The sequence below is a fragment of the Amia ocellicauda genome, chromosome 6 (assembly GCF_036373705.1).
Source record: "Amia ocellicauda isolate fAmiCal2 chromosome 6, fAmiCal2.hap1, whole genome shotgun sequence".
Lineage (NCBI taxonomy): Eukaryota > Metazoa > Chordata > Actinopteri > Amiiformes > Amiidae > Amia > Amia ocellicauda.
The window spans coordinates 1,815,928-1,834,808 of record NC_089855.1 but is presented as its reverse complement, the minus strand read 5'-3'; positions in this window follow the sequence as shown (position 1 = coordinate 1,834,808).

The following is an 18,881-nucleotide window of genomic DNA, read 5'->3' as shown; positions in this document are numbered from 1 at the left end:
CATAATTTTTATTGAATGGAAGCGGTAATTCACCTGGTGACTTAATAGTATATACTGCATGTGAATCACTAACAGTGTACACAACATTTCTCTGTTAAACCAAATCTGATTATTAGCGTAATCAAGTATTACACCTTATCTTCTCAAGACATCCGAACCAATAATTGACTGACCCTCAGGTAAAGGCATTAATATAGGAGACCAAGTTTGATAATCACCTATTTTCAAATTACATTTTATACCCTTCATAGCAGTAGTCATGTCTCCCTTAAACCCAGATACATTAGCTGTAATACCTGTAGATAATGTGTGTGTGTGTGGAGATTGAGCATGTAGGACAGACACAGAAGGACCAGTGTCTAAGAGCATGCATTGCTCTGGGCCTCCGTCAACAGCTGCTCTTAAGATCGGCCTGTTCCATCTGTCCCGGTAGAGCTTCGTTTCTACCTTCAGGGAGGCCACGCACCCCTATGCGTGCTGTGCATGGGCTGCTTTCCCTATGAGATCAGTGCGCAGTTGTTGCACTTCCTGACGCAGGAGCTGTAGCTCTTTCTGCGGATACAGGGGAGGAGTTGAGTACTGAGGAGGAGTTGGTGCTGCCTTTGACTCATCATAGGTGGGAGGAGTCACGTTAGGCACCCCCGCTTGGGGTGTCCCGGCCTGTCTGTTTGACTTGGGGTCAGTGTGAGTCTGATCTCCAGCGCGGTCACTTCTGCCCCTGTTACGCTTGTAACCAGAGTTGTGTTTATTTTCCCAGTGAGGATTATGAGGGGGACAAGGCCCATAGTCAGGCTCTGTGTTTAAGAAAACATGAGGCCCCTCGACCTGGAATAATTTTCCACAGGATTCTTTTTCAGTTTTCCCCTTATTATCAATTTTAACACATTTCCAAGCTCCTTGTTTCACTAATTTCTGTGCTCTGCAAATTTTAGCAAACAAATTCTCCCAATCCTCGGTTGCATCAGCTGAGATGCCCAGGATTGCTTTCAAATCAGGGTGTAATCCATGTTCGCCTTTTCTCTGTATTGCAGAATAAAATTTACTTCCCCAATCTGCTGCATTCCAGCCACAAGCTTCGCTTATTAGCTCTAAGACTTCAGTCCACGCAGTCGCTCTCCCCACTTCATCAACACTTAACAGGGATCTTAAAGTCGGAGAACATGCAGCTAAAATTATTGTTTTCCAATTCTGGTCGTTCAGTTGTGGGTGTAACTGAATGCAAAAAAAAAGTTGAATCATTAATTCCTCTAAATCTGTCTCTAGAGTAATTGGACCCAAATCGGCTGTTTACATGCAGTGTGATTACTTTGGGAAACTTTGGTCGCAGTGTGTCTGAGAACTGCCTGGCAATCATTGAACTTTTGCTGTAAAGTGTGATTCTCTTTTCTCAAACTCTCATTGTCAGATCTGCGCTGCTCTTTATCGAAACAGGCAGCAGCTGCAATAACAGCATTACTGCTCACTGTCAGCATCTGAAATTTCAACTCTGCATTTTGTAAAAGCAGGGCAGATTTCTCATCGCTAACATGTTTCAATTTAGTTTCTACCTCGGCAGAATGATCAGATAAGATCTTAACACACTGAGCTAACCCATACAGAGCAGCTCATTTCAGTTGTGACTTCTTCACTTTTTCATTTGTTAACTCCGCTAAACAGGACTCTAAGTTCTGTAATGAAGTGCTCGCACACTTCTTTATCGAGTTTTTAATTCGGTCCTTATGGACACACCGGCTTGCCTTCTGACACAGATGATCCATGTTTGCCTCTGTTTACAGAAGGTCACTATTCAATCACTCGCCCACACTTTATGTGGTTTTCCTCCTTGGAGTTGAAATTACTACACACTCCTAAGGTTAATGATCAGTTCGTACAATCCTAGCTATGCTGACGACACCGTTACGCGAGGTTCGTCTTTCAGGCAAGAGTCGGATATACAGCGCTATTCTGTCAATGATGCACATTAATACTCTCAGAGCAATCTGTGACTTGTAGCAAATATCCGTCATCTCCCTGTACTGGCCACCACTATGTAAGAGAATTTTGAATGCTTGATTTTTTAGTCAATCTAAATAAATAGTTGAACTGAAAACTCATAGGTCAATTGGTTTCTCTTTTAAGATTATTTTTAGAGGGAAGATGCGGTCAAGTCACAGATGTGCAATAATCATTTATTTGTGACAAAAATAGGAAACTAATATCATTCAATTATATTACTGAAAATAAGTAATATTAAGCTTCTGCTGGATTACAGTAAGAAACAGATAATACCCATTTTCTTCTTTCTCCTCACAGTACAGCTTATAGGCCAGTCTGGTCATGCAGGAAGCGGTGTGTCTCTCTCTGTCTCCCTCCAGCCCTCTCTTGTGTCTCGTTGCAGAATGAAGAAGTTAAGAGAACTCAAATTCTCTTTGTTTTCCCTTTTATAAGGTTTCCTTCCAACCAATAGCATTTTGCCACCACCATGACTTAGGTGCCTTATGCTAAAGTAATTTAGAAGTGGGGGTCATTTTGATTTTGGCTAGGAGCCAATAAGAGGACAGGTCCCTTTTGGTCTTCTGGACATACAGATAAGGTTACCAGGGGTTACCAGTGGCTACCAGATAAAAGGGAGGAAGTCTGTTTCCTCTACCAAACCAGATGGTATAGAATTTCCCATAGAAAAATACATTCTAACAAATAATATCTTACAGAGGTCCTGATGGACTTTATCCCCAGCAGCCTACAGAGGTCTCGCATCACGTGTGACATGAAGGGAGTGCCCATATCTGTCAAGATTTCCTTTGGGATCCCCACCCGAGTGAAGACTTTAAACAGCTCCTCGGCGATCCTAGTCGCTGACATTGTCCGTAGAGGAATCGCCTCCGGGTACCGAGTGGCATAATCCACTATGACCAGCACAAATCGATACCCCACGGAGCTTTTCTCTAACGGACCGATAAAATCCATCCCAATGCGCTCAAATGGTATCTCCATGAGAGGCAGCATTACTGCACTGGCATTGGTCTTCTGGCACTCTGGACAGGCAGCACACCACCTTTCTACGTCCTTTTTAATGCCTGGCCAGAAGAATCGGTCCGTTATCCGGCTTAAGGTCTTGTCACGACACAGGTGAAGCGCCATAGGTACTTTGTGTGCAGAGAGAAACACAAAGCGCCTGTGCAAACGTGGTACCAGTAATTGTTTTGTGACCGGGTCCCCCCCCCGATTTTTGGTAACCCTATATAATAAATCTTTGTCAATGTGGAACTGGGGATACGAGTGCGCCCTCTGTGCATTCACTATGCGACCGTCCACAACTGCGACCTGGTCATATAACCGACCCAGGGTATCATCGTGGGACTGGTCCAGAGCGAAATCGGAAACCCGGGAGAAGATGGGATCCGGAGCTGCGCCAGAGGTATCGGCCCTCCTGGTGGAGGAAGGGGAGAGCTGGCGAATCAGAACTCGTTCCCTCCCCCGGGTCCGACAGAGTATTGTCAGCTGCTGCGTGACTGGGGTCGGAGGAAAAGCTATCCTCATCGCCGGCAGCCACTAAGGGCGATCGGCCCCCAGAGCCACGTCTCACGCGTGCCCCAGCCAAATCAGATAACGAGAGCCTAGGATCTTTGATATTGGACAGAAATTTAGACCAATCCCACCCTAGGACCACCGGGAATGGCAAACGAGGGGTGAGTCCCACATTCATCTTATAAGTTTCCCCACCAATCATTATATTCACCTGGGCCATGGGGTAACAGTGCATGTCCCCGTGAATACACCGTATAGCTACTTTAGTGCCTCGCCTGCTGGTGCCCCAGGGAGCCAGGCCATCCTGGACCAGCGTCTTGCAAAAGCCCGAGTCCAGGAGGGCCTTGACTTCACGTCCCCCCATTCTTACCGGTACTGTGAAGTCTCTTGCTGAACCAGGGCGAGTAGAGGGGTGAGCAGCACATACAGTGGAGTAATCCACCTCCATTAGTGGACACTCGGCCAGACGGTGTCCAGGTTGTCCGCAATGCCAACACGTCACCGTGGCTGTTCCTGGGGGCCGCACACTGCTGGGGGAGAGGAAAAAGAGGGTGCCGAGGGGATGGGTTTCGTTCTGGGACGGACAGTGGGGGAAGGAAAAACGGGTTGGGGAGGGGCAAGTTTTGGTGCTGGTGTCTCCGGTGCCACGTCCGTCTCTGGGCGAGTCGGGCCGGAGAGGGTCTTGGGAACTGATGGGGAAGCGTCCGCCCCCGGGCGTCGGGAGGTGAAATCGTCCCGTGCAGCCAGGTGGATCTCCGTGAGCCTGGTGGCCTCCTCCAGGTCTTTGGGCTGGTGAGACTTCACCCTCTCTGCAGAGGAACATGGCAGACAGCCAAGGAACTGCTCCATGACCACCAGGTCCGAGTGCTTGTCTGGTTTGAGCCACCGGTGACAGGCATCCTGCAGCTGTTGTGCGAAGGCCCGGGGCCCGGGGCACTGCTTCTGTCACTGCAAGCTGAAAACTGACAGTTGATATTGTCATATTGTTCAGGGTCCATTTCAATATTCAATTATCTCCGGATGTCTTTCATTGTATATTTTCTGATTAAACGTTTCTATTCCTTTGATCTTTCAGTTGATTATATTTACGAATCCACAAACTAAAGAGTCTGAGTGGCTTCGCTGATCACGATGGGGAGTGTGGACACATGCATTGATCACATAATCCACACTTTTAGATACATAATCTGAGCCTTTAGCTACATAATCCACACTTAAAGATTTTTAATCCAAACTTTTAGCTGCACAATTCACGCTTTTAGGAAGACTTACTCACAGTTGGTTTAAGAATCCAAAATCAAAGCAGTTCCATTCAATTAAGTAATTTCTTAGTAGAATGTTAATCTGTTAATTTAATTTACTGTTAATCTGTTAATTATAATTAACAGATTTAAGATACCAGTTTACTTGCACAATTGGACATTCAACAAAAAACATGACTTGTAGAGTATTTATACATAAACTGATTTTTCTATTTTGTATGCATTACAAAAGTGTATATTTTCTTAAACAGTGGCATTGTCATTTACGTAATAAAGGCACTAAGGCAGTATGACAAGGGGCATCATCCATAGCCATAATATTTCCAGTGATCACTCGTCCATCAGGAGTAAGAACAGCCTTTGAATTTGTTAATAGAAATTAAAAAAATAACAATTATAAAGCTAGGTATATAATAATAGTAATAACATTCTTAATATAAAAATATACTAGTGAATTTAAATTATATGTAGTGTTAACTGTACCAGTATCAGTACGGTTGTCCTTGAGTTTTTGTGGGGGGGAGAGAGAGAGAGAGAGAGAGAGAGAGAGAGAGAGAGAGAGAGAGAGAGAGGAAACACTTTTTGTATCTGTCATCTTTGGCTTTAAAAGTGAATCCACTGCCTATATATCCTTCATGTCATGTGATACCCACCTCACACGCCTCATCTCTGAGTGGAGCCTCAATCCGTGCACCGAGCTCACAGCTCCTCTCTTCTAATGACACTTTCATGATCAACGTCCATTACACCTGCGGCAAATTACCCATCACTCGCCTCTCTTTTCAGCATGAGACTCGACTGGGAAGAAATGTTTTAAGTGGCATAAATCACGGCAAGTGTTGAATCGGCAACATAGTTTACTGCTTTCCAGTGCCGTTATTTTGCTGATTTAACACTTGCTGTAGTCTGTCAGTTACTGAGTAAATTTGGCCCTTTTAATTTCAATCCACAGTACTTTATACATTTCATTTTACAGATACCTGGTGTGTATTTAAATTCTTTAGAAATTTGCTTCAATCTGACATATTTTGTCCACACAATCAGGACACAGAGCTGATGAATTACGCTGCCCTGAAGTTCACTGCCAACAGAGCAGTGCATCCTGGGAGAAGGAGGCGAGAGACGGACCCACATGTGCTGTATGCTGATGTCAGAGCTCAGCAATGGGACTGAGCGCCCTGGGGGTTAAACCCTGCAGTGACTGTGAGACAGGCCGGCCAGACCAGCTCCTGCATCAGACACAGTCAATTAACTATTTTATATCTTAATGATAATGAACTTGTAACAAGTGGCCACAGTGTGTTCCTACATGTGTGGACATTTACAACTGTTCACCTTCTTAGTACTGCCCCACTGCGTGTGCTGTTTATAATAAATATTAACTATTAATACAAATATGTTCGTATTCACTGTCCTGCACCTATAAACACAATAAAGAGTGACGCTGTGTGACCTGAAGACAGTCATCCTGAAGCACTGAGTCTGCTGCTGAGGTTTGTCGTCCATGTTCATCAACAATACAGTACAAATAAATAACGCAGCACTAATAACATGTCATGAAGGAAATGAGGGCCTGTGTTGCTACAGCTGTCAGTTAAAAACATCACATGAGTGTCTTTGAAGAGAAAGAGGTTCAAATGTGTTAAAGGAAAATGTTACACTGGAGCTGCTCACACATCATGCAGCTCAAGTCCTTCACTCTCTCAGTACAGACACAGGAAGTAACGCGGCTCTGGGTCTGTGTCACACACTCTCTCACACACTGACTATAGTGGACTAACGTCAGTGTAAAGCACTAACAATGACACTCTTATTCATTTCAGTATCATGTCATTAAAGGAAGAAGCAGACTTTATAAAATGCCAGTGCAATGACAATGAGACCAATCCTGCGGCTCATGAGAGCAGAGTGCGTTCTCACTGTGCGGCCTGGACTCTGCAGTGAGGAGATGTGAGCCACACAGCGCCACAGCCCGGGGTGTGAGGAAGGAGCAGAGTCTGCAGGGCTTCAGGGCAGAGTGCAGGCTGTGTGGTTGGACATGTTGTGCACAGAGGTGAAGAAGGCTCGTCCTCCCTTTCTCCTCAGCCCTTTAAGAACTGGCAGATACAAGATCTGGGGGAGCTCAGGATCCCATGATGGGACCCACCTCCGGGGACGGCCATCTCCCCCTGCTGGAGCCCGAGTCCAAGATCTTTTAACTATTTTATGAATGATTGTCTTTTAAAAAATGACTTTTAAAAATGAATTTTAACTGTTTTTAAAGATATAGTTGTTTTTAAAGCACTAGTTTTTTTGGTTAGTTTTGTTCTATTTTTTTGTCAAACACATTGACCGTTTGGATTTAATTTTAAATGCATCGGACCGTTTTGGTTTGTTTTTTATTTTTATCATTTTAATTGTTTTTTGATTTGTCCGGTGCATTTTCAGTAATTTTCAATGTATTTGACTCTTTTGTTGGTAGCATTTTTTGCTTTAATCATGTTTGTTTTATTGTTTTGTTTAAGCACATGTTCATTTGAGTTTATATGTTTATATTAATCACTAAGAATTCAAATTTTTTAAGTGATTTTAAGAATTTATTTTTTAAAAATTTTAATCACAAGTATTAAAATTTGTATTGATTGTTTTTATTATTGATATGTAAAATACTTACACCAATAAAACAGTATTTCTCCTCAGCCCAGAGCACTGTGACTCACCCAGCCTGGGTCCCAGGACTGACGGACTGACTCCAGCACTCATCTCCTCATTCACACAGGCAGCGCAGTGCCAGTCACACTGTGTCAGGAGTTTGTTTTCAATGGTTCATTTTATTAAGTGTAAAAAGATTAAAACAAAGCCTGCAATAAAGGAAACCATTTCGACCTGAAATAAAAATACATCCAGCTTTACTCATTATATATGATATATATACATTTAAAAGACAAGTGTGTGAACAGTATATGTCAATTTAACAGAAGAGGGATGCGTGTGCAGGTGCAGGTCCAGTGGCTCTGCTCGGCCCCTGGTGTTCGGGGCCCCTGTATTTCCTCCGGGTCCCAGATCAGATCAGCCCTCAGCGCTCAGGTCCTCTGCAGTAGATCACAGCCAGCAGGGCCACACAGAGCAGCAGCGCTGCCGTCCTCGCCACGGAGAGCCACGTCAGCACACTCAGCTGGGCGGCACAGGGCCGCTCCAGTGGCTCCAGTGTCTCCACCTGGTCACCTAATGAGACAGCGATGCAGTCACTGCTGTGGAAATGATCATCACTCAGAGCTGCACCCTGCGCTCCTCAGGATGGAGAGCCATAGCAGCACACTGATCTGAGGGCACAGGGCTCTACAGCTCCAGAGGACAGCAGCCCCGTTATTGTCAGCATGAACTCAATGAAGCATCAGTTACATACTTAACACACACGTCACCAGTAAGCTACACAGTGTGTAGTAGTGCTTATGTGTGACTTGTCCAGTGTTTATTGCCTGGTTCTGTTTAAACAAAGACCTGAATCACTAATTCCACTCGTTTATAAGGTCACATTACCAAAGTCTATGTCTTACACTTAATGCTTTACACAAACATTGGTTCACTCTTCCTAGTCAGTGTGTGAGAGAGAGAGACAAATGCATTCAGTTCAATGTATGTGTCCGGCTAAAATGTATTGATTCAGATCATTTACAGGTAGGCACAAAAGGAAACAATTTAATTTGAGAACAGCATGTGTAACGGACTTAATTTTGTCTTGTTACTATTAAATTAATGCTGAAATCACTGGTTAAAAGTTACTAATTGCAACCTGGCATTTAAAGGGTTACATTCCTTTCCTTCATCCATTTTGTGTTGCTTCGCTGAGTCCGCAGCAGTTTAATGGAGTCTCGCTGCTGGTAAGACGGCCCTTATTTTGATTAATAATATATGCAAACTTGATTGATTGAGTCAATAATGCCCCAATTGATGTATTAATTCAGTGTGCGCCTTCGAAACTGTGTAGGATTCACAAAATACCGCATTATACAGGTTCATTTAGTTTTATTATTTTTCAACCACGAGGTGTAGGCCTATTTAAAAACTCACGTGTAAGCTCTGGTGTTTTAAGAGACAGACGATTAACTCTGCATTTCTGCTTGTTTGTGCAGTGGTTTGCCGGGTGAGGTCCGTCTCCCTGAACCCTGTACATAGTATTATTTTCCCAGGTATGCACATGTATTTTCTATGTGTGTATTGTGCGTTTCTCTGTGTGGAGGTCATGCAGCTCCGTCAGCGGGCATTGTTTCCCTTTGCTCAGCTGAAGTGTATTGGGTGGAGGAACATTTTATTTCAATCTGAATTGCTCTCTTGGGAGTATTTATTTAGTGTTAATACAGGTTGTGCCCTGTTTTATGAGGGATGACTGTTTCTAAGGAGCTGTTGAATATATCACAATATCATTATACGATCACAGTGTAAGTTGGCAGCAGTTTAGTCTCGCTGCTGTGGTTTTGCTGAGTGAGGAACATTTCCCTGAACCCTGTATCTATTATTATTTCCCAGCATAACTATTTCTCCAGACTGCGAGTGTGGTTTATCTAAGGCCCTCTTCTCCGGCGAATGAAAGGAACAGGAACTTAAACTGTCACACATGCATGTCAGGCGGACTGTTGTTGCCTGCCATTGACATGAGGAGCACATTTCAAATGAACACAATATTTATATTCATATCTACACATTTGACATAGTTGACTAAACAATTTTACCTCAGGAAATGTTGTTGACCAAGAAGAAGATTGTGATAGTTAAGAAAATGACAGAAACACAAGTTACAGATCACCTGTTTCAATGTTTGAGTGATGTCCTCCTGCAATGAGCACAGTGTTCACAGTCTGATGGCTAAGCAGGTCTTGGAAAGAAGCAGTTCAACGTTTGGGCTCTGATTTCATTTCTATACCCAGATTAATCAAAGCGACTCACACAGTGCAGACATGAAGCAGGTTTTATTCACGTTTATTAGTCACAGCAAAGGTAGGGAATGTTAGAAAGGTCTAATTAAGATTATGTTCATTATTATTTGTTAATTTATTTTTACATCTAGTACTAATATAGAGTTTTCCATCTCCCCTCTGATCAAGATATGCACAGGTATTATTAACATAATATATATTTTTTTACCTGCAATGTCCAACCGTGTCCCGTTGCCAAACAGGATCTGCCCACATGTGGCCACAGCACAGTAGTAAGTCCCAGCGTCAGAGGAGCGGAGGTTCCTCTTGGGGAGCTCATAGACACAGCCCTGTGCAGGAAGCCCAGGCTCAGAGCTGCTCTCACACGGATCACTCCTGTTCCCATGGGTGTAAATGAGTCCTGGAAGGGCTTCTCCTGAGCCATGCCTGAACCAATGAACACTGTGCTCTCCTGCACAGGTCTCAGTGTGTATTGTACACTGCAGAGTCACACTGTCTCCTGGCTGGACGGGGACAGACGCCGGCTGCTGCTCCACTCTCCTGCTGACGGACCCTGAGCCTGAGAGAGTGACAGTATGGTTTACAGTAACACATTGCAGCCTGGATCAGTAGTGTAAGGGTTAATATACAGTTGAGATTGTGTTATATAAAGTAATCTGAATCTTTACATCCTGACGTAGCTGTGCATTTTTCTTGTGAAATTATTTTTCGTAGATCTTCTCAATTATTTGCCCAATTTCTTTTTATAAACACAATTAATCTATAAACTTATCTAAACATGTATCATCTTTTCTGGCTTTGTCAGCTCTTTCCTCCACTTAAAATATATTTGTATCTTGTATTTGTTTAGTTATTTTTATTATTAATTATTTTAAGACATGGAGCTAATTTTAGTATTGTTATTGTAGCATTTATGAAGAATATCTATAAGGCATTTACGTTATATATTTTTTAATGAGAGTATATTATTATTATTATTATTATTATTATTATTATTATTATTATATTACTCAATACATTAGTTTTTGCATCATGAGGAGCACTGCAGCTTTGAGTATTGTTCTTTGCATGTATTTATGAATTGTGAAATGAGATCCTAGTCTTTTTGACAGAAACACACGGGTGAGAGATCTGTACTGCAGCAGGCAACTCAATCTGCCTCCAGCGCTGCATCTAGTGACACACATTGTAAGAATAGATCAGTACATCTTATATATATATATATATATATATCCAAAACATCTAATTGATTATAATTTATTTTACAGATTTAGTTTTAATTTTTCCAACAGGCATTAAATGTATACTAATGAAAAGTAGTTTCTTGCTATTAAATGCTTTACTGTTTTTGAAATGTGTTGTTTCACTGAGGACTGTCATACAGATTTGTGAACAACACTAAGCCTTACCTGCTTTAGAGCAAAATGAAAGGAGAAATAAGATTATGTTCATTGTACTCTGTTAGAGTTTGTCTTCTCTATTTGTTCTTCTCAATGAAGTGTTCTGTCTGAACTGAAGATTACAAATCTATAGATGAAAGGACTGAGCACATTAGACTGTCATTTGATTGGCTACTAAGCGGTTCAGTTACAATGCTATATATAGACATCTCAAAGACTATGTTTTGGTGGGGTCAGGGGTCAGGGGTCAGGCCAGGAGACACAAGGATTGGAGGGAGGGAATCACGTGTGAGGGGTTAGTGATTACGGGTGGGGGGGGGGTTGGTGAAGAAGACGCTGTACTGAGAGGGTGTTGATTGAGCAGAAGTTGTACAAATAATTTGCATTAGCAACCAGAGCAAGTTGGCTGGTATTGAGACCCAGGGAAATAGTGAACGTGTAGGTCTTGTGGGTTGATTGTTTTGGCGTGGGCTTGGCTAATAAAGCCCGTGGTGTGTAGAGACAGGAAAAATAAATCCTACCTCTTATTTGGCAGATCACCTTGTCGTTATTTTTGTTATAATTCAGGGAAGGTCATTAGTCAGCGCACTCGAAACGCTACAATATGAATATATGATGTTTTGAAAATCACGTGTCTTCAGCAATTATAAATTATAACTCTTTCACAATGAGCAGCATTGGTTAGGGCTCTGCACTCATAACTGGAAGGTTGTGGGTTTGAATCCCGGGTGGGGCGGTGCTGTTGTCCCCTTGAGCAGGTACTTCACTTAGATTGCTCCAGTAAAATGCCCAGCGGTATAAATGGGTGCAAATGTTAGTTGCCCTGGATAAGAGTGTCAGCTAAATGACAAAAATAATAATATTATATTCAGTATAGCCTACCGCTATTTACATCTTAAATGCTGTATGTGTATATAATTCAAATATTTAGTATCATATAAGAACGGATATGCGGGAGAAATTCACATACGCAGAGATATTTACTGTTGAATGGCAGTCCTAGTGTTAAGCACTTGTGTGACTAATTTCACAATGGACACTATACAGTGACCCTGTACACAAGACCTCATGCATATAGATTTATATATTGTTTTATATATATTCGCATAATGTTGTTATTTTGCAATGTATATGATTAGTGATGTACTGGCTAAAAAGACTTGCAGCTGTTGCAGACTGTCATGGTCTCCTAGCACTCCCGCTCTATCCCCACTAGGGGCCGCCATTTCCCTGCCTTCTCTCTGCTCTCGTCACTCTATTATCATTCCGGTCACCCATGTGCTCTCCTGTTCTATCCCTCTGTTCCTATTCGTCCTGCACCTCCCAAGCCTGGTTCCTGCTTCCCTTTATAATCCCCTCACTTCCCTCAGTCGGGGCGAAGTCTTGCCAGTCCTAACTGCAATGCCGAGCCCTGTTTCCCACGACCGTCGCCTGTTCCCTGACCATCGCCTGTTTCCCACGACCACGTCTTCGCCCAGCCCTTGTTTGCCCTGCATTGCCGTTTCCTGACCCACGCTTGTCCGACCATCCCGCGATCCAGCACTGCACTTGGGTCCCCTGTTCCCGAGCCCCCGAGGCAAACGTGACACAGACAAGAGTGTTTTTGAAGACAATGCATGGAGGAAAGACAGAGGGCTAGAAAAATCTGGGGAGTGGCTGAGATGATTCCTGCTCTATTCGTATCTGTGCGCCGCACAAAAAACAGGTTTGCAACGCGCAAAATAACACATAGAAAAATATGGCGTTAACTCCACGCACAGCACGATTTCAGGGGACAGCGACTAGACCGCGGCATTCCAGCGCACAGTCAATAATGTCTGTTTTATTCATGGTTGTATGTGTCTGCACCAGAACAAGTTCCTAACAGTCTTTTTTTGAATTAATGGCAATACATACATACATGCATACATACATACATACATACATGCATACATACATACATAAGAAACGTGGTTAGTAGCATGCATGTTCCATTTTTGAAATGGAAAGGAACACAGCCCACCTTTTCTCTTACATGTAAAACTTTAAAATGATGCCAAATGTATCATGCATGGCAACACGCCCCTTATATATGATATAGGCTGCATATACATAATGTTGTAGTGCGTACGAGTGAGGTTTAATGTTTACTTGACAGTAGGCACTACTCTCACGAAAGATGTGTTAAAAAGGAAACAATTTTTCAGACATCTAATAGATTTCAGAATAATGAACAAAGCAACAACAGAATCAATGAATGAGTGAATAAGTCATGGAGAAAAATGTAAAAATCATAACCCAAATGAACAACTGAGTACAGTTGTGTAGTTTCCTAGTAGCGGTTGTGTGAAAGCTGTGTTTTGTTCCCTCATGTTGTGCAAGAAAGGAGCTGTGAGAAGGTCATTTTGCAACCCCTAAACTAACATGAAGCACTATTTTAACGTACACTCACCTAAAGGATTATTAGGAACACCATACTAATACTGTGTTTGACCCCCTTTCGCCTTCAGAACTGCCTTAATTCTACGTGGCATTGATTCAACAAGGTGCTGAAAGCATTCTTTACAAATGTTGGCCCATATTGATAGGATAGCATCTTGCAGTTGATGGAGATTTGTGGGATGCACATCCAGGGCACGAAGCTCCCGTTCCACCACATCCCAAAGATGCTCTATTGGGTTGAGATCTGGTGACTGCGGGGGCCAGTTTAGTACAGTGAACTCATTGTCATGTTCAAGAAACCAATTTGAAATGATTCGACCTTTGTGACATGGTGCATTATCCTGCTGGAAGTAGCCGTCAGAGGATGGGTACATGGTGGTCATAAAGGGATGGACATGGTCAGAAACAATGCTCAGGTAGGCCGTGGCATTTAAATGATGCCCAATTGGCACTAAGGGGCTTAAAGTGTGCCAAGAAAACATCCCCCACACCATTACACCACCACCACCAGCCTGCACAGGGGTAACAAGGCATGATGGATCCATGTTCTCATTCTGTTTACGACAAATTCTGACTCTACCATCTGAATGTCTCAACAGAAATCGAGACTCATCAGACCAGGCAACATTTTTCCAGTCTTCAACTGTCCAATTTTGGTGAGCTTGTGCAAACTGTAGCCTCTTTTTCCTATTTGTAGTGGAGATGAGTGGTACCCGGTGGGGTCTTCTGCTGTTGTAGCCCATCCGCCTCAAGGTTGTACGTGTTGTGGCTTCACAAATGCTTTGCTGCATGCCTCGGTTGTAACGAGTGGTTATTTCAGTCAAAGTTGCTCTTCTATCAGCTTGAATCAGTCGGCCCATTCTCCACTGACCTCTAGCATCAACAAGGCATTTTCGCCCACAGGACTGCCGCATACTGGATGTTTTTCCCTTTTCACACCATTCTTTGTAAACCCTAGAAATGGTTGTGCGTGAAAATCCCAGTAACTGAGCAGATTGTGAAATACTCAGACCGGCCCGTCTGGCACCAACAACCATGCCACGCTCAAAATTGCTTAAATCACCTTTCTTTCCCATTCAGACATTCAGTTTGGAGTTCAGGAGATTGTCTTGACCAGGACCACACCCCTAAATGCACTGAAGCAACTGCCATATGATTGGTTGGTTAGATAATTGCATTAATGAGAAATTGAACAGGTGTTCCTAATAATCCTTTAGGTGAGTGTATAACAGCACTTTAAATGTGTATTTTTGAAAACATATTTCACAATTTTAACAAAAAAGGACGCATGAAAAGATTAGAAAGTGTTTTATTATTTTTACAGGAATAAAAAGTACCAACCTTGAAATATTAAACATCATGTCGAAATTAGGTTAAGGTGGTTAAACAGCAGTTAAGATTAAGGTAACACTGACAAAGCTTAAATGTGAAAGGCAAAATTGAAATCCTCAAAATATTACAAATATATATAACTAAGGCTGATAATTGTATTACCTGCCCCACAGGCATTACCTCCCCCACAGGCAATACCTGCCCCACAGGCATTACCTCCCCCACAGGCACAGGGACCTGCACAGAGACACATATCATATACAAACAAACATTTAAGTATACATTTAATTTAATATTTGGCAGTTAAACTATTGACTTATAACTCCAGTTACTCTCATCCTGTGTCATCCTGTGTCATATAAGTGGGACCCGTGTTGTTCTGCACCCCCGAGTGGGGACTCTATGGTGAATATGCTGCTGCTGAGGGACCACACTGATAAACAACGTGAGTCACAGTCTAATGGTGAGAGCTGCTGCACAGCAGGTTCCTCCTGCAGACGGGCGCATTGCAGGCAGGATTGCAGGGCTCTCTCTCACATCAGTGTGAGACAGCGAGAGTCTGCGCAGCCGCAGCCCAAAGGGGTCCACCACCCCCGTCCCCACCAACTCACCCCCGCAGCTCCAACCACAGCCTCCACACAAACCTCGACACACAGACACACCGATAGATAGATAGATACACCTCTCTCTGTCTCTCTCTCTCTCTCAAGCTTTCTCTGTGTCTCTGTCTCTCTCTCATTATCAGCTGAAAAGCCCTGAGGAGTGAGAGAAGAGAGACTGAGACACATTCCTCTGAGCTGCTGATTAATTAAAGCATATATAGTTATGACCAATAGATGATTAGATATCATTTTATAAAGGCATAAAAACAACAAAGACACAATTGGTCTCCGATACCCACAGTGGGTTAGAAGTGAGACGCTCCCTCAGTTGTGTCTCAGTGTGAGTCTGAAGAGTGGCGGCTCAATTTCACCCTTTTTTCTCACAAATATTTCCCAAAATAAAACCAACATCCTCTTATAATAATCACTTTGAGTTTCAGTGATTTAAAATAAATATCAAACAGGACACAATCTCAATGTCCCATTTGAAGTTCAGCAGTGTGAGAGAATCGGTCGTCTCTAAACACTCGGCGCTGCAGATGTGTGTCATTGTCTTGTTGCTCAGAGCTGAGTTCATTACAGAGCAGTCACATGTGAGCAGTCACAATGGACTATTTTAAAGTATTTATTAAAACTTTCATAGTAAAAGAATTGATCCCTTTGTGAAACCCAGCTCTGATTTTGCACAGAGGACCTCCTGTCTCCGGCAGTATTGATGGCTGCGGTGTTACTGAGTACCAGAGTCTTCAGTTGATATAGTTCACTGAACCTCCAACACATCAACAGAGAAAACAAGCAAACATGTCCACACGCAAAATACTAATACAAAATAGGACAAATAAACAAATATGAACAGAAGGCTTTGTCCGCTCAGGCTCGGTGAACACTGTGAGATTTATTGGGGAGCCTCACTTCACACAATCCTCCGGGGCAGTCAGTTCACCCGCTCTGCCACCAGGTGGGGCTGCAGCCACAGAGATGTGCAGGAGGGCTTCACGCTGGCTCAGACTCCGGGAGCTGCAGCACATGCGTGTGCGTGTGCATGTGTCTGTGTGTGTGAGTGCATGTGCCGGTGAGGGCGGGGGCTGCGGTCTGTACTCAGCGCAAGCAGAGCTGCAGCCAGACCACCCGCTCTCAGCCCCCTCCTCCACTGCCGCCTGGGGGGCTATTATTGTTTCCACAGGATGTTTGTGCTTCACATTGAGAACAAATTGTGGGTTTTTCAGGAAACGTACTCTTCAGCCTCAACCTTATCGATGACATGAACACAGCGTCTAAATATACACGAGCGTGCGCCACAAATATGTGTGACCAACAAACAGCCCAACAAAACATGCACTAATGATGAGAAAAACAAAAGAGGACCACACTGGGGCTTCTTTCACAAAGGGCCTCGGCTCTCTCGGCCAAACTGACGCTGCTCTCACCTCTGACACACGCGGCTCCAGGGCTCAGCTGAAGTGCAGACTCACACCAGAGACACCGTGCAGGGTGTCAAACTGCACTACATGTACAGCAGCTCAAAGATAGAAACTCAAAAATAGCAAGAAGCAAATCCTGTGAAGTAAATCCTTTAAATAGGACACTTCATGAAACTGCTTTCTTTAGTTTGTTTTAAATCATACTTTAATTTCCTTTAATTATCTACAAACTGTTTTAGACTGGTGTTGTGGTCATATACGTTTTGAGCAATGTTACATTGTCCAATACAAAACAGACAAATAAAAGGTCTTATGTTGCCGTTCACTGCACTGTGCTGTAAAGACGGCCGTGCGGCCGTGGTGTTGGGGTGCAGCCCTGCGTCCAGGAGCAGCTCTGTTTGTGCTGCTGCTGGGTGTTGCTGTGAGAGTGTGTGTAGTGGTTTCTTGTGAGACGGGGCGTGTGGTGAGCAGGGCTGTGTGTAGGTCAGCCTTCCTGTCCCGCTCGGTGCCTCTCACAGTAAAACACGACTGATATTGCCCATGGAAAATAACACAGCCTACCACATACAGCTGTGAACCAACAGAGCCGAGGAGACAAACAGAACAGTGTGAATGTGTGTGAGTGTGTGTGTGTGTGTGTGTCTGTGTGTGTGTGAGTGTGTGTGTTAGTGTGTGAGTGAGTGTGTATGTGCATGTGTGTGAGTGTGTGTGTGAGAGTGAGTGTGTGTGTGTGTGTGTGTGTGTCTGTGTGAGTGTGTGTGTGTGTGAGAGTGAGTGTGTATGTGTGTGTGAGTGTGTGTGTGTGTGTGTCTGTGTGTGTGAGTGAGTGTGTGTGTGTGTGTGAGTGTGTGTCTGTGTGGCACATTTCTGTCTTCATCAGTCACTCAAATCAGTACTAGGTGAAGTTGTGATGTCTTTCAATTTCCAGTGAGAACATTTAAAACTAAAAGTACACTTTGATGAAATGATACACAAACTGGGTGAAATCAATCAGTTCTTGTCATTCAGTGTCTCTACAAAATACAGAGTGAAATGAACCGCTTTTCCATGACTAATTAGAAAGGTGATGCGCAATTGGTTTATTTATTGAATGTATTTTGTATTGATTTATGTTTGAACTGGTTTACGGTTGTTTAACACCTGTAGTCAAATGTCTTAAAGCAGCCGTTTGAGGTGTGAGTGACTGCTCTCCACTCTCTGCACTCACACAGCGCCGGGCTTTGAGCAAAGCTCTTGCCACATATAGGTAACGCTTCAGATTGTGTGGCCTATTGAACAGTGTATAGTTTATCAATTGATAACCTATTAACAATCGACTACTTGCTAAACAACGTTTCGAGAATGTTAATGTAATATCTCTGTATACCAAAACCGGCATCAGCGTGACAACAGCAGCCGCTTACAGAACGGCTCAGCCCCTGCAGTGCAGATATCAGACCCGTGAGCCGAGTTACAGAGACGATCGGGACAAACTGTGACACCTCCACTGCAGACGGTGTTCCTTCCCATTGACAGTTTTCAGTATAGCTAGATATTAAATACATTCTACTGAACTGTAATGTCCAAGTAGGTGAATGTTCATTGATTCTCAATCGGATCTATTTAATATTAAACTGGGCCACACAAGCGGAAGTGTCACCAGAATAGAATATATCACTGAAGATGAAAATACAGCAACACTGCGTCGCACACAAGGAACTGACTGCTGCTACTGGCTGTGTCTGAGTTCAGTGTGTGTTTCTGTACACGTGTGCTCAGCTATAACTGCACACATGAAAGCATCCACACACAGGCAACACTTGTATCACAGTGTCGTTCATACATGAGCTGTAAATAGTTTATAAAACAGTTAGGAAGCATTAATAATTCCATTTATAAATGATCAATAACCCTTTACAATATATGATTGATCATTTATAATAATGATTTATTAATGACACTGTAATAGTGTTACCCACACACAACACTGTGTGCAGTGCCTTTGTTTTATGTATGTATATATGTATGTATTTATCTATTTAAA